This window comes from Apostichopus japonicus, chromosome 15 (assembly GCF_037975245.1).
Source record: "Apostichopus japonicus isolate 1M-3 chromosome 15, ASM3797524v1, whole genome shotgun sequence".
NCBI classification, from domain to species: domain Eukaryota; kingdom Metazoa; phylum Echinodermata; class Holothuroidea; order Aspidochirotida; family Stichopodidae; genus Apostichopus; species Apostichopus japonicus.
The window spans coordinates 4,114,601-4,127,542 of NC_092575.1; the positions used below are offsets into that span (position 1 = coordinate 4,114,601).

Sequence of the window (12,942 nt, forward strand, 5' to 3'; positions counted from 1 at the left end):
TGTTCGTATATTGTGGGAGTTTCTCAATAATATTTTGACCAATGCTAGTATTGATTTAAATATTAATATGGTAGAAAGGGTATTATTTGGTTGTAATCATGACTGTATGTTTAATTTGATTGTTATTCTAGTGAAATATTATACTTTTAATTGTAAACAGAAAAAACAAATTCCATCTGTTTTTGGATTGCTTGACTTTTTGAAAGGTTATTTTAGCTTACAGAAATGCATTTTTAGATTTAATATGAAAAATGATTGGGACCAATATTGGGAGCCTTGGGTAAACTTATTGGGGATTAACATTAAACATTTCTAAATGATATACTTTCCCACTGCATGGGATTATATTTATTTGAATTATTTTTGTGTTTACATAGCAAGATGATACATGTTGATTGCCGTTTTTGTTTGTACTAAAATGAGAGTTGAATAAAAAAAAATTAAAAAAATCTTAAAGGGGCGTGGTCGTCATGAAATATCGACAGCAATTTATTTTTCAATTTTCTCATTGGTTTAAGGTTTGTTGCCAAACGGCATTGTTCATTGTGATGTATGAGGTTTTCACATGCGAAAAAATAAATTCGTTTTCAGTATTCAATGTCTAGCTTTTAAAATTTTAAAATATATATTTTGCACAATTATAAATTATTACACTATGCGTAAAGATCGAAAGTGACTGGTAAGATGGATTCTACTTTAGGCAAGAGAGAAGTATAAATGGTATCTGACCACTAATTTCCAAGAAGTCTGCCGAACACATGTGTGCAAAACACAGGCGCTGTTGCCACAGCGGCAATATGAAGTGCATGCGCTACATATGTACAGTCATCATCGCACTAACCGAATCGGAACCGTTGCTGTGTGTGCTGTATGTGTGTCTACAGACTTACAGTACAGGCAACCAGTTGACAACTCACCTTCAACATATGACAGTACCACCGCCGAAACATTCGCTCGAACGTATATTTTGTGGATTTCGAAAAACCGTCTTTGAAAATTACAAACAAAGATGTCATCTGAACTAGAGATACAATCATCATGGGATTCACAATTTTCCGGTGGAATGTTGTAATTGTAATAACACCTGTCAGAGACAGCCCAGCACTAGGACAAGGGGCCGAGCAGGAGCTGGGTGTCCGTGCAAGGGACTAGGGGCCTATTGCAATTCTTTCTGTACTTGTGGGACAAAAAGGAAAGCTTGCCAGAATAAACCTACGGTAAGTTAATAACTGTCAACACAGCGTCTAGGTTAAGGTAGGCTAGGCCTAAATGTGTCATTAGTAAGCCTAGGCCTAGGTCTATAATGTAATGGTACAAGGCGAAGGGTAATTGCTCTCGGTGTGCAAACGAATCGTCAAATATAATGCATGGTTGGAAGGGAGGGTGGCATATGCACTTACAATTTTAATTTAAATGTACAAGGCCTTATTTCATCAGCTAAGAAATTATTTATTTATTATTACTATATTAGGCCTAGGCTAAGTCTAGTAAGTTAAGTGTATATATAGGCCTATGCCTATAACTATAAAGTGAACCAAATAAAAGTAGCCCTATAGTCTCGGGCGCTTGACATAAATAGGGTTAAACGAGAGTATGACATTGCTTTGGAGAGTGGGGCGATTAGGGGATGGTTGTGACCAGCATGGCAAGCCCTGATACAAACCTGGTAAGAATCTAGTACTAAAGGGGTATTGCTGGTATAGTACTGTACGCACAGCAGTGATTCTTTACCGTAAGGTGCGAGCAGGGAGCTATACTCTGTATGAATAACAACTGTCCTGACAGATTCAAGCCCATATGCCTATAATGATATCTAGAGCATCGCCATCTGATATCTACACTCAAACAGGCTCAAAGCAAGCCATGCTAGAAATGTAGCATTCACTTGTGTCTTTTTATTTTTTTTATTTATACAGGATTTGTCAGACACTGGTGATAGTGAGGTCTCACCAAATGAGCATGCAGCAGGTGAAGATGATAGTGCACCTGGGTAGCATAATGTGGCTTCAAACAACAATGAATCTCAACTTCAGGTTGGCATAGCACACACTTTCCACTTTACTAAATATTGACATTACGTTGATGACCATAGACCACAAAAATTATACATATGCAAATTATGATGCATATAATAATGTACCGTAGTACAAGATTATGTCACAATGGGCAACTGCCAATGTTATCAGACCAAAATTTGTCCAGATTTTATGATGCATATAATACAATGTTGTACAAGTTGATGTCACAATGTGCAACTGTGCCCACTGTTATCAGACCAATATTTGCTTATTTTTCTATTTATAATTTATGTTGTACCGAATTCTTATAACAAAGAATATTGTCACACATACATTGGTGCAGTTGGACACCTTAGTGTCAGACACACCTTCAAATCTCCAGAGAGTGATATTCAGATTGCAGCCAATATTACAGGTTTATGAAGTTCCCTAACAGAAGCAAACTATGTGATGTCACCATGCATGATGATTGGGCTGAACCACCCCCCCCCCCCATTTATAATCCCAAAATAATTTATCCACACCAGATATTCATTCAAAATATTAAAGTTTAATGAAATTCAAACTCATAATACATTTCCAGATAAAAATTTAACATTCCAAAATATGTCAGATTTCAAGGTTTTAAGTAAATAAAGATTAGAAAATGAAAGTATAGCTTCTGAGGAATGTCAGTCTTTGTGAAATCAAAGAAAACCACATTTTGTCTCTTTCAATGATAACCAAACTAGTTATCTATCAAGATGAGATTTGGTATGAAATCAAATGAAATGTTTGTGTTCAATTCTTTCTTAAAGGGATATTCCAGTGGCTGAAAATGTGACATTTTTGTGGAATGAAATAGCTCATAAATAGACAAAGCATAAATTTGTATTTGAAGTGCCATGATTGCATCATTCACTCTGCTGTGTTCCACATGCATTCACAAAATACCAAAAATTCAAAATTTCACCATTCAGAGTGTTATGAGGTAGTGAGTTTGACCCCAAAAAATATTCTGCATTTTTACTAGCAGCCAATTGCCCTGCTATCCCTTAATATGTTCATGATTGTACTGAAGAAATAAACAAGCTGTTTTCAATTGTCCAACAGATGTATGTACAAGGGTTGTCACGAGAACAGTTAGAGCAGGTTGCAGTAGGGCTCCGCAGAAACCCAGATGCTCACAGTGATCTCACTGCGCCAAACCAAACTGAGGAAGTGACTGCTTCTCGTGAAGTCCCTTCGTGGTGCAAATGTCTGCAATGTGTAGAGATGCTAACTGATGTGGAAAAGAAGTGCTGCACAAACAGGGTGCAACAATGTGTAACTTACTCGGATGCATTTAGTGATATTTGCCTTAATGCACACATCTTGGGTGTAAATATGCGCATGCGAGAGGATGATCTTGCTTTGGAAGAAAACAGAACCAACAGGAACTACAGACATTATGCTTACAGAAATTTTATTTACTGGAAGTTTGGTCGCTTAGGTAGAGGAAATAGAATGGTATTGCCATCCTGTTGCATCTCAAAGATAAGGGAAAGATTTCCATCTGTGGACGGACAATATGTAGGATTCAATCCTGGCAACAACCTCATCGATTAAGAGAGAAAACAGTTTGAAAAGAAACCATATTGGCACAGTGGTAGTGATAAGAGTGGGGCGATGGGGGAAGAGCAGGGGGGCGGGGTGAGGGGTTATTGTTACTCCAAGCAGTGAAACGTTGTTGAAGGTAAACTGATTACTTCATGGTTTGTGATAGGGATTTCAATCCTATCAACAACCTTTGGTAGAGTGATGGTAATTTCTTTTCTTATGTTTATAGACAGTAGTAACCTATGTGGGATGATGGTGGGTGGGGCTGTGGGAGGAGTTTTTGTTACTCCAAGCAGTGAAACATTGTTGAATGTTAACTGATTATTTCATTGTTTTCAAGTTTATAGAGAGTGGTAACCTAAGCAGGGTGGAGGAGAAGGGGTGTTATTGTTCTTCCAAGGAGTGAAAGAAGTTTGCAAATTATGCCGAAAGGTAAAATATTTATTTCATGTTTTGAAAGGTATGAAACGACACAATCAGGGGAAAAAGTTAGAATGTACCTGTAGGTGACAAATAGCAAATGCAGATCCAAATAATACAGATGTGAGCACTCCAAATAAAGGTATAAAAGTTCAAATATAGTTGATGACAATGTATTCTCTTTTCTTTCTCTCAAAAATGAAGTATTATCACAGCCATTGTGATGTGTTATAGACAGTTAAAAACCATGAATACTATCAGACCAAGTTGCCAAGATTGTACTACTTTTAATTTTGATAAATGACCTCTTAAACAGCCAAGTTTCATCTATTACAGGGCCTGGACTACAGTAGGTTGTCTAACAAAGATACTAGAACATCATAACCCTACTAAAAGCCCCATTCACCTGCATGTTTAACCATTACAATAATATGTTCTTAGTCTAGATAGAAGTTCTGACTAAATGCTACTCACCACTGGATAAGACTGCAGTTTGCCACCTCAGATGCATACAAAACTCAGTGGCAATACTTAAGACTTTAAGGCATCAAGTGTGTTACAAGTATAAAATGGTATTGAATGTAATCCAAGAGCTCTGTTTTTGACATGAAAATCAAAGAACATGCTTTGCTTGACTTGTAACATAGTAATAATAAAGTGGATTTAAATCAAATGAACGAGTAAAGTAGGGAGTCTTTAAATAACTCTTAAGTGTAGTAAATTTAGCACACATCAAGACTTAACTTTATGTAACATCTCTTCGAGCCATTAAGAGTGCTTATCAATAAAAACTCAAGTGAAATAAAACTGCATCTCGTTTCCTAAATTAACCATTGTAGCTTAGGAATGCCCCATGTCAGCTGAACTTGCAAATCTAGACTGGTACTGTACAAGTAAAACACTCATACTAGGCTTTGGAGCACTGCCAATATTTGGTTTGATGATTTTTGGGTGATCTTCAGGTAGGCCTACTCTGGCCGATAAATGGCACTGATTCTCTTGTCTGAGCAGAAAGACAGTTTTCATCAATTCAGGAATGTAACCAAAAGCCTTAGGCAATTTTTGAGGTGCCCATTGTTTTGATCTTTTACTATACTTTGCCCGATACATTGGTTAGCCATCAACAGTTGAACCATATGCTCGTTCAATGTGATAGTTGTGATCAATAGCAGCCAGTAGCATTCTAGTTACATATCCATCATAAGAATAAGCACAACGTTTATTGGCATACATTAGCATATGATTGTGAAATGATTCAAGAGAACCAGTATGCTTGAAATTTTGTAATATGGAAAAGTGTTCAGAAATTGCTTCTTGAGTATGACAGACCTAAGGGCTTCATGTGACGGTGATCCCTTCTTCAGATATGGCTTACTATGGTCGTCATCACCAAGGTGGTGATGACTACATTCACCAGGTGTACCATCAATTGACAACAACCACTGGTGTTCGTCTACAATGTGGTGAAGAAGTGACAGCAAATTGACTTGATTTTGATATCATTACCGCCGCACTCTTTAGCGGAGTACCAGAAATGATTACGTTATAGCAGGCATACATAAGTGCAGATCAGTGTTCTCTTTGGCATTTGCTACGTTAGAGAGTTTCCAGACAAGGTTCTTTACCCCATGCCAAACATCCACTTGATGAGAAATTCCATCATATATTGTACACTTTTTTAGCAGTGCCTTTATCAGAACATGGGCATCTGTCACTACTTCACAGATTTTAAATTCTTTCATTAGAAAATCCAATCCTCTCTCAAATCCAACTCTTTCCATGTTTGGACTTTTCCCCCCTACTTCCCTAACATCAACTACCTCTAAATGCAACATTTTTTAAGAATCTTCATCCATGAAGCTGTAAGTACAGTATTGGGCACAATGCCCAAGGGATTCTGTTCTAGCATCTCCTGCTACTCATAAACCTCTGTCTTTAAGTTTGCAGAATTCTGCCTTTTGGACCTTCTGCCAAGTAGCTTTAACAGCTGGAGTTACATACAACCTTTGAACACGTAGAAATGTTGTGTTGCTTACAAAAAAAAAATTGGAAACTTTAAAATACAATGCCATTTTAGAATACTTGTTTCCTGAAATGGTTACAGCTGACAAAATTTGAATGTTACCTGAAAAGATACCACAAAATCTGTTTTGTGAGTACCATTTTCCACACACATGGCCATCTTCACACTTCCAAGAAAAAATCATTGCTGTACCAATAGCACTCCATTGATAAGATATTATTTTAGTACAGTTAGTGTGTGTGCAGTACTCCCCATGTATTAACTTCAGCAGTTCTAACAATTTGTTTATGGGCGATTCCGTGAAAACAGGGACATGACCCCAAATTTTCAAAATCATTTCTGCAGCCATTTTTGGCTTCTAGTATACTATAAACACATTTAGGGTCTGGGTTATGTACTTTTTTTTTCAACTATATCACGTTCTTCTACCAAAAAATGTGAATACCTCACTAATGTTGATTTTTGAGGGAATATTTGAGGAAATAGTATGGATATTTCAAAGTCTCAGATTTCCATATTTGAAAGCACCCTAAATAAATTTGTTATATATGTATTGGTAGTGCCATTAGTGATATATTAAAATATTAATCACAATTCCTCCAAACAATGTTTGGTTTGTATGCATATATGGCTGTAACGACACAGAGCTGATTTGAGAGCGTAATGCGAGTTACCGAAAGACCAAGTTTTTAACTTTTTTTTTCACTGGAGCAGATAATTTCCTGCCATTTCATATTATGCTTCTAGTCAAAGTAAAGAGTATAAAAATAGTTGAAAGAATTAGAAATGTACCTAGTATATAGATATAAATAGCCATTGAAAACTGTAATGGGAGTTACCAGTAATGCGAGTTACCGCTGTAATGCGAGTTACCATATATTATTCCAATCTCACTTGCAGTACTACTGATCAACAAAACAATACAGCGCACTAAATACTTATATAAGGTGTGCACAGTAGTTACTTCCTGTACCCAGAATGCACTGCAACCTCCATTACATCACATGTGACCCTTAAGACAGTTTCAACAGATATTGATGAGTTTATCACCTGACCTTTGTGGAATCACGGACCTTCCAAGTTGCATTCAACTGTGACATCATCAAATGAGTAAAGTTAGCCTATTCTTTCTCCAATTTAACGATAGCATTTTCATGGGATATTAATTGCTTAGTACAATACAGTATTAATGACAAATTGTGAGAGCTTAGGCTATATTACAGTAGTCTGTAGCCTATCACATAGTAATATATATGTTCAAGGATGGGCAAATATTGTAAATCATGCATGACCATTATAATGTGCCTAACATCTTGATGGAAATTAGTCTTGATGTGAAAGCTGATGCTGCCAAGGGTGTGGGCACCTCAGAATTAGTGGGGTGGGCAGAGGGGATGGGACGGACGGGGAGTGTGCATAGGGGATGATTGGGGCTGCTGGGGGGGATGGGGCAGGATTGCGGAGGCTTGGTCAGTTGGAATAGATTGGTGTGGTTTACCAATTCAAATGTGTGTTCCCCAAATATCATAATGTGCAAACCCCTTTCCCCAATATGAGTGTCTTATCACTACAATGTGAAAATCAACCTTTTCTCCAAAGCATTTCAAATCCCCAAATTACACAAAATAAGGCAGGCTGCACCGGATTTCACGGGAATTGATAACTGGAAATGGCCGAACCCCAGGGATGACAAAACTTTCTATCGACGAAGCCAGATGATAAAGAAGTTGGGAACACCTTTGATTGCTAATAGTTGTGGCCAATTCAAGTTTGCATCAAAATTCTAATTTGATACAAAACACCATCCATTCAAGGTTATCTAGAATGGCCATATATATAGCTACCACCATGCCCTCATACCGCATGATGAAACATCTATTGTGTTATTGTTGATAATGGTATTATACTGATAGAATTAGGAACAAGGATTGTTTTATTAGTTTCATGCTTTTCCTAAGAACCCTAAATACAAATTTCCAAAGGACCAATCACTTATTAACATGCCAAAGAAACTTTTCTTGTAATTCACTATAAGCTGTGAACCTGTTTAACTTTCAGTAGATGTTTTGAGACATTAAAATGGAAGAGGAGAGCTACCAGCTACCAGCTTCATTGGAAATTTGGATTGATAATTCAAATGTGTACATTGCAATCTTGTAAGTCAACAATTTTGGATTAGCTTGATTGGAAATATGGATTGATAATTCAATTTAGTGTACATTGCAATCTTGTCAGTCAACAATTCTTCAGTTGATTTTCTGGTTCAATCAACTTCAATTATTATTGATATAATTGTCAGGATGTTTTGCAAATTGTTGTTAAAAGTTTTGGAAAGTGTTTTACAGTTTCTAAGAGTTTCTTAGAGTTTCAAAAATGGCTTTGGAGCATTTCAAAGAATTTGATGAATAAAGAGCAAAATCGATGACTGGAAAAAGTGTAATGCGAGTTACCGTAATGCGAGTTACCAGACTTTTCCCCCCTGCATACCACATCTGAAGTTGTTTCATATTTTCTACTGCTGATATATAAACATCAGTAGGGTAGATATCTTGTACATGTATGCAATTGAAGAAATCATTCTTTGTTTGAGCACAGTGCCATTTTGTACCGGTGTCAATTTTTCAGGTGTCCTTTTTCCGTAATGCGAGTTACCGATATTTGGAAGCGCACCATACATTAAGGCGATGACAATTATAATTCTTGATAATTTCATATTGTAGCTATGAATGTTGGGTATAACACCACAGAAAATTGAGGAGTTACACTAACCCATATTCGAGCCACAGCACTTGGATTATAAAAAAACAGCAAAAAGTGTAATGCGAGTTACCATGGAATCGCCCATATAGATACAATACATTTCGCTTCCTCAATTATACCAAGAGTTTCCCCTGAGGGGCAGTTATCTGGAAGAGACTCTTCACTCTGTATTTCTGAGGAGTCCATCTCAAGCTCTCGGGGAACACCTCACTCCCTACAGTTTCATTAGGGAGTAATTCTCTGTGAAAAGAAAATCCAAAAATTCAGTCAACAGGTATATTAGTAATAGATTATTGAAGCCTATTTGCATCAGTACTGTAATGTAAGTGCAGAGGCACAACAGTTCAGTCATGGTATCTGTATTTTTTTGTGGGGGGGGGGGGGCAGTGTGGTATACTTGACATGCAAGGGGCATAAAATAGGGAGATATTGTGGGGGCCAGGGGGTAACCTCTGTTTTCACATGTATCATGTTCTCTTGTAGCAAGTTTGAAGCACAACAACCAAGGTCAGCTTTCAGAAAGAAGAATAACTCTTAAACTTAGCATTCTTCTCTTGCAAAATATTTATATTCCTAACAACCCCCCCCCCCCCTCTTATGGCCTTTCTCCCCATGTTGACATGCCAAAATTTAGAGCTACTTTTGAAAACCTGACAAAGTAATTCACAAACCAGTGAATTATTTAACATGGCAAAGATTCCTCCTCAAAATTCACTTGAGCATTAATACTTTGTTACTTGATAGCACAAACTTCCCCAAATTGACAAGTACTGGCACTAGGAATCATCCTTGAGTACACCTAATTAATTGACAGTCACCACATGGTTGTAGACACAAGTGCTATAATGGCCAACAATACAGTACTTGCCTGTGTGAAGACAAATTTGGCTTAACCACTGAAATAGTACAGTACGTGTGTTTCATCATGAATTTGTGCAAAGGGGCGTTCAGTATGGCTAGCATTACCTACACCTGTAGATATTCAATCTCCTGTGTTGTTTTTGCCTAAAACGAGGTGGAATTTGCTATAGGCAGGGAAGATTGTAATGAATATTTTGTATAGTTCTGGTAAAGCATGGAATATAGGAATTTTCAATGGCCAAAATTGTTGACCTAATAAACCACATTTAGCAGAGTATTTAAGCAGGATGTATACCCCAACTTCACTATGGAATAGGTCATACATGAAACCGTAGGCCTTAGCTTAGCATACTTTAACTGATTTTGTTTCACTTCATTTCTTGAAACTTTAAATGAGAATGAAAATAGTTCCTCACTTGACAGTAGCCTATGGCTGGCTCCACACTGTACAGCAGTGTGAACTTGCAGGTTATATTCCATTTAAATTACACTGATAACTGTATCCATAGAAACTTCCATACAGTAACTATGTGATAGTCTTTACTATATACTCACCCTTCATCAATACACAATAGTTCTTCTTCACCATGGGATAGGGCTGCAATACCTTCTTCATCACTGTGAAACGACCTTCAACAAAGTGTAACAAAAACAAGCAGTTGCAAGGGCTGTCAAAACACAAATTTCACTCACACCACTTTCTACTTAACGGAACAACATGTTTTTATGTATAAGTCTTCATCAACTTTGGTCTGATGTGACTCCAGCAATTGAATACAACCAGCTAGGCAATTTATCATGCAAACTTGTAGTTAACTGGTCATCCACATACAACTCCTACTAATTAGAATATATCTTCAACGTGAATATATATTGTGTGGGAGGGGGAAACCTCAAGTTCGATCTAAACATATTTTACACCTGTTCTCATGATGAGAGGATAAACTGTCCTCAGATACAATCTTACAAGTTTCAAACTGAGAAAATAAAGCCCTGGCACTACTTCAGTTCATCACAGAGGTAAATCAATGCTGATATTGTCCATAACTAAAAATAAGTCCAAAGAGGTCCCTTGACAGAATAAAACCTACACGAAGAAGTTAGGCCTCGAAGCTTTAGCAACGAAAATTAGGCCTGAGCCTATTCCTAATCAATTATTTGAAAGGTTCTTGGAATACTGTATGTACTTGCTTCACCTTGATCGAGAGAAAGCAATTGACTTTCAGTTATAGGCCTACATCAATGTATGACTTGTTCACCTATGGTTGGAAGACCTAGGCATATCAAACATTTTTAAAAGTTTATGCATGCTGAAAGTTACGCACTTACCAGCAAAAACGACATGCAGTGAGATGACATTCAAGGAGGTGTCCACAATGTGTTGAGGAAACCGTTAGGTCTTTGTCACCTATCCCTCGACTTTCTTTAAATTCACCTCGTTTCGTCTCGAAGCCTTTTTTTCTGTCGAACCAAAGGACACGGACCAAAGGTCAACAAAACCAAAAACAAACCCAGTCTGTAAAGCAACAACTGAAACCCATACTAGAGGTATACAAGCGTAATTGCAACAGAGGTTGTCACTGCAGGATACTTTACAGGTTGGTTTCATAATCTTCCAATCTATGTAGGCTAGGCCACTTTAATGACCTTTTTGAGGTGCATCTGCATGCACGTTGTGGTACCTGTAAAATTACATGAAAATACAAACAGAAACATTTTCAAACATGAAACATTTTCGGTAGTTAGTTGGGGAATTTAATCTATTTTCTTGTTATTAATTCGCGAAATGCTTACCAAGTGAAACACAAATTAGTGTCTACAATAAGTCACAAGCCTTCAAATTCAAGCTATTTACTGGCTAAATGCTTGTAGTAGTATATTTCACTGTTGTCAGTAGAGCAATAGCACCTATCATATTTGTTGGAACTGTCATCAACACATGACAATCGTCAATCCAATAATCAGTTGAGTCCTTTACGTAAAAAGTCCTGTATTACTGCTTAGGCCTATTATCAGCAAATATTATTGGGCTGCTCCCATAAGCTTATACAGTTACTGATGTGTGCTGAACTTGCCAGTATATGAACTTGATAGTTTTAATAGAAGATCTTTAAATGCAAGACTAAGAGGCTAAAATCATGAAATTCCTGCCCTGGCAACTATGTGATACTCCAAATGGTCTTACGTAGTTACATCTTATTGGTTTTTCCTTGCCAAAAATATCCTTTCGCTCCAAGGAATTGAAGGGTTTACTTTTAATAAATAATAAGTTTTGAAGTAAGCAGTCTGGAAGTGTTACAAGGCCCAGCACGCTAAGGTTCCAAGAGGTAAGAAACCCAAAGCATACAAGGAAGACAAGAAACCCAAAGCATACAAGGAAGACAAGAGTAGAAAGCACTCTGTCAGTTTAATTGTAAAATAGATTATAGCTCATATCTTTTGGCGCTTTCTGGTCACTTCGCCCAACAACCATTTCGCCCAATTACCATTTCGCCCAACCAGCCTGGTCATTTCGCCCAACCGGCCTGGTCATTTCGCCCAACCAGCCTGGTCATTTCGCCCAAGCAGTTTTCAGCTTCCAGTGTCATTTTTGACACTTCATTTCAATCTTTTGCACTAAGATTCCAAAGAAACTTTACCGAAGAAACTTGAAGCCGGAATCACAGTTGTTAAACTAAGAGAAACTAACGAAACGGAAAACGGAAGATATTTTACACAGTAAGCTTGATTAACTGTACAATGCCAATCACATGTCACTTTGAGTGTACTCTTTCAAGCTTGACATAGATTAAATTCGATCTGCGCATACATCATGTGTTCTGTTCTTCGCCTGAAGAATTTTACTTTTGTAGATGCTATAGGGTAGTCCAGTTTGTAGTTTGTGATCCTTAACTTCTTATCCAAATTCTTTACTACTTGTATCGGAAGTTTTATGCTTTTTGATCTCAAAATGGTTACCTTTTTAAAATTCTTTTAATAGAAACTTCAATATTTAGGCAGAATTTATCTCATAATTTCACAGTTAATTTATATATATTCCAGTTGTTGAACTTTTTCTGGGAACTTCGGCAATCATTTATTTCTGAATGTCGTCTTTTCATAACGAAAGTTTGGCTTCTTATCTTAAAATTTGGACTTCCATATTTTATCTCCAAACTTTCACTATATCCTCCTGTATTGTGAAATCAAAGTAGACTAAAACTTAGTTGTTGTTGTTGCTTGTTTACGTGCCAAAATTTTCAGGTAAGGAATACAGCATTTCTTTTTTGAGAGATTTTGCCT

At 37.0% G+C, this 12,942-nt stretch overlaps 1 long non-coding RNA gene across 1 annotated transcript; it reads right to left on the bottom strand.

Annotated features, from left to right (window-relative positions):
• Window positions 1–8,778: 8,778 nt before the first annotated feature.
• LOC139980657 (uncharacterized) lies at window positions 8,779–12,936 on the bottom strand. Its single transcript, XR_011797628.1, has 3 exons — window positions 10,990–12,936; window positions 10,216–10,290; window positions 8,779–9,039 (listed from the first exon to the last, which is right to left on the bottom strand). It is a non-coding gene; the product is annotated as an uncharacterized lncRNA (long non-coding RNA).
• Between the last annotated feature and the right edge of the window lie 6 nt (window positions 12,937–12,942).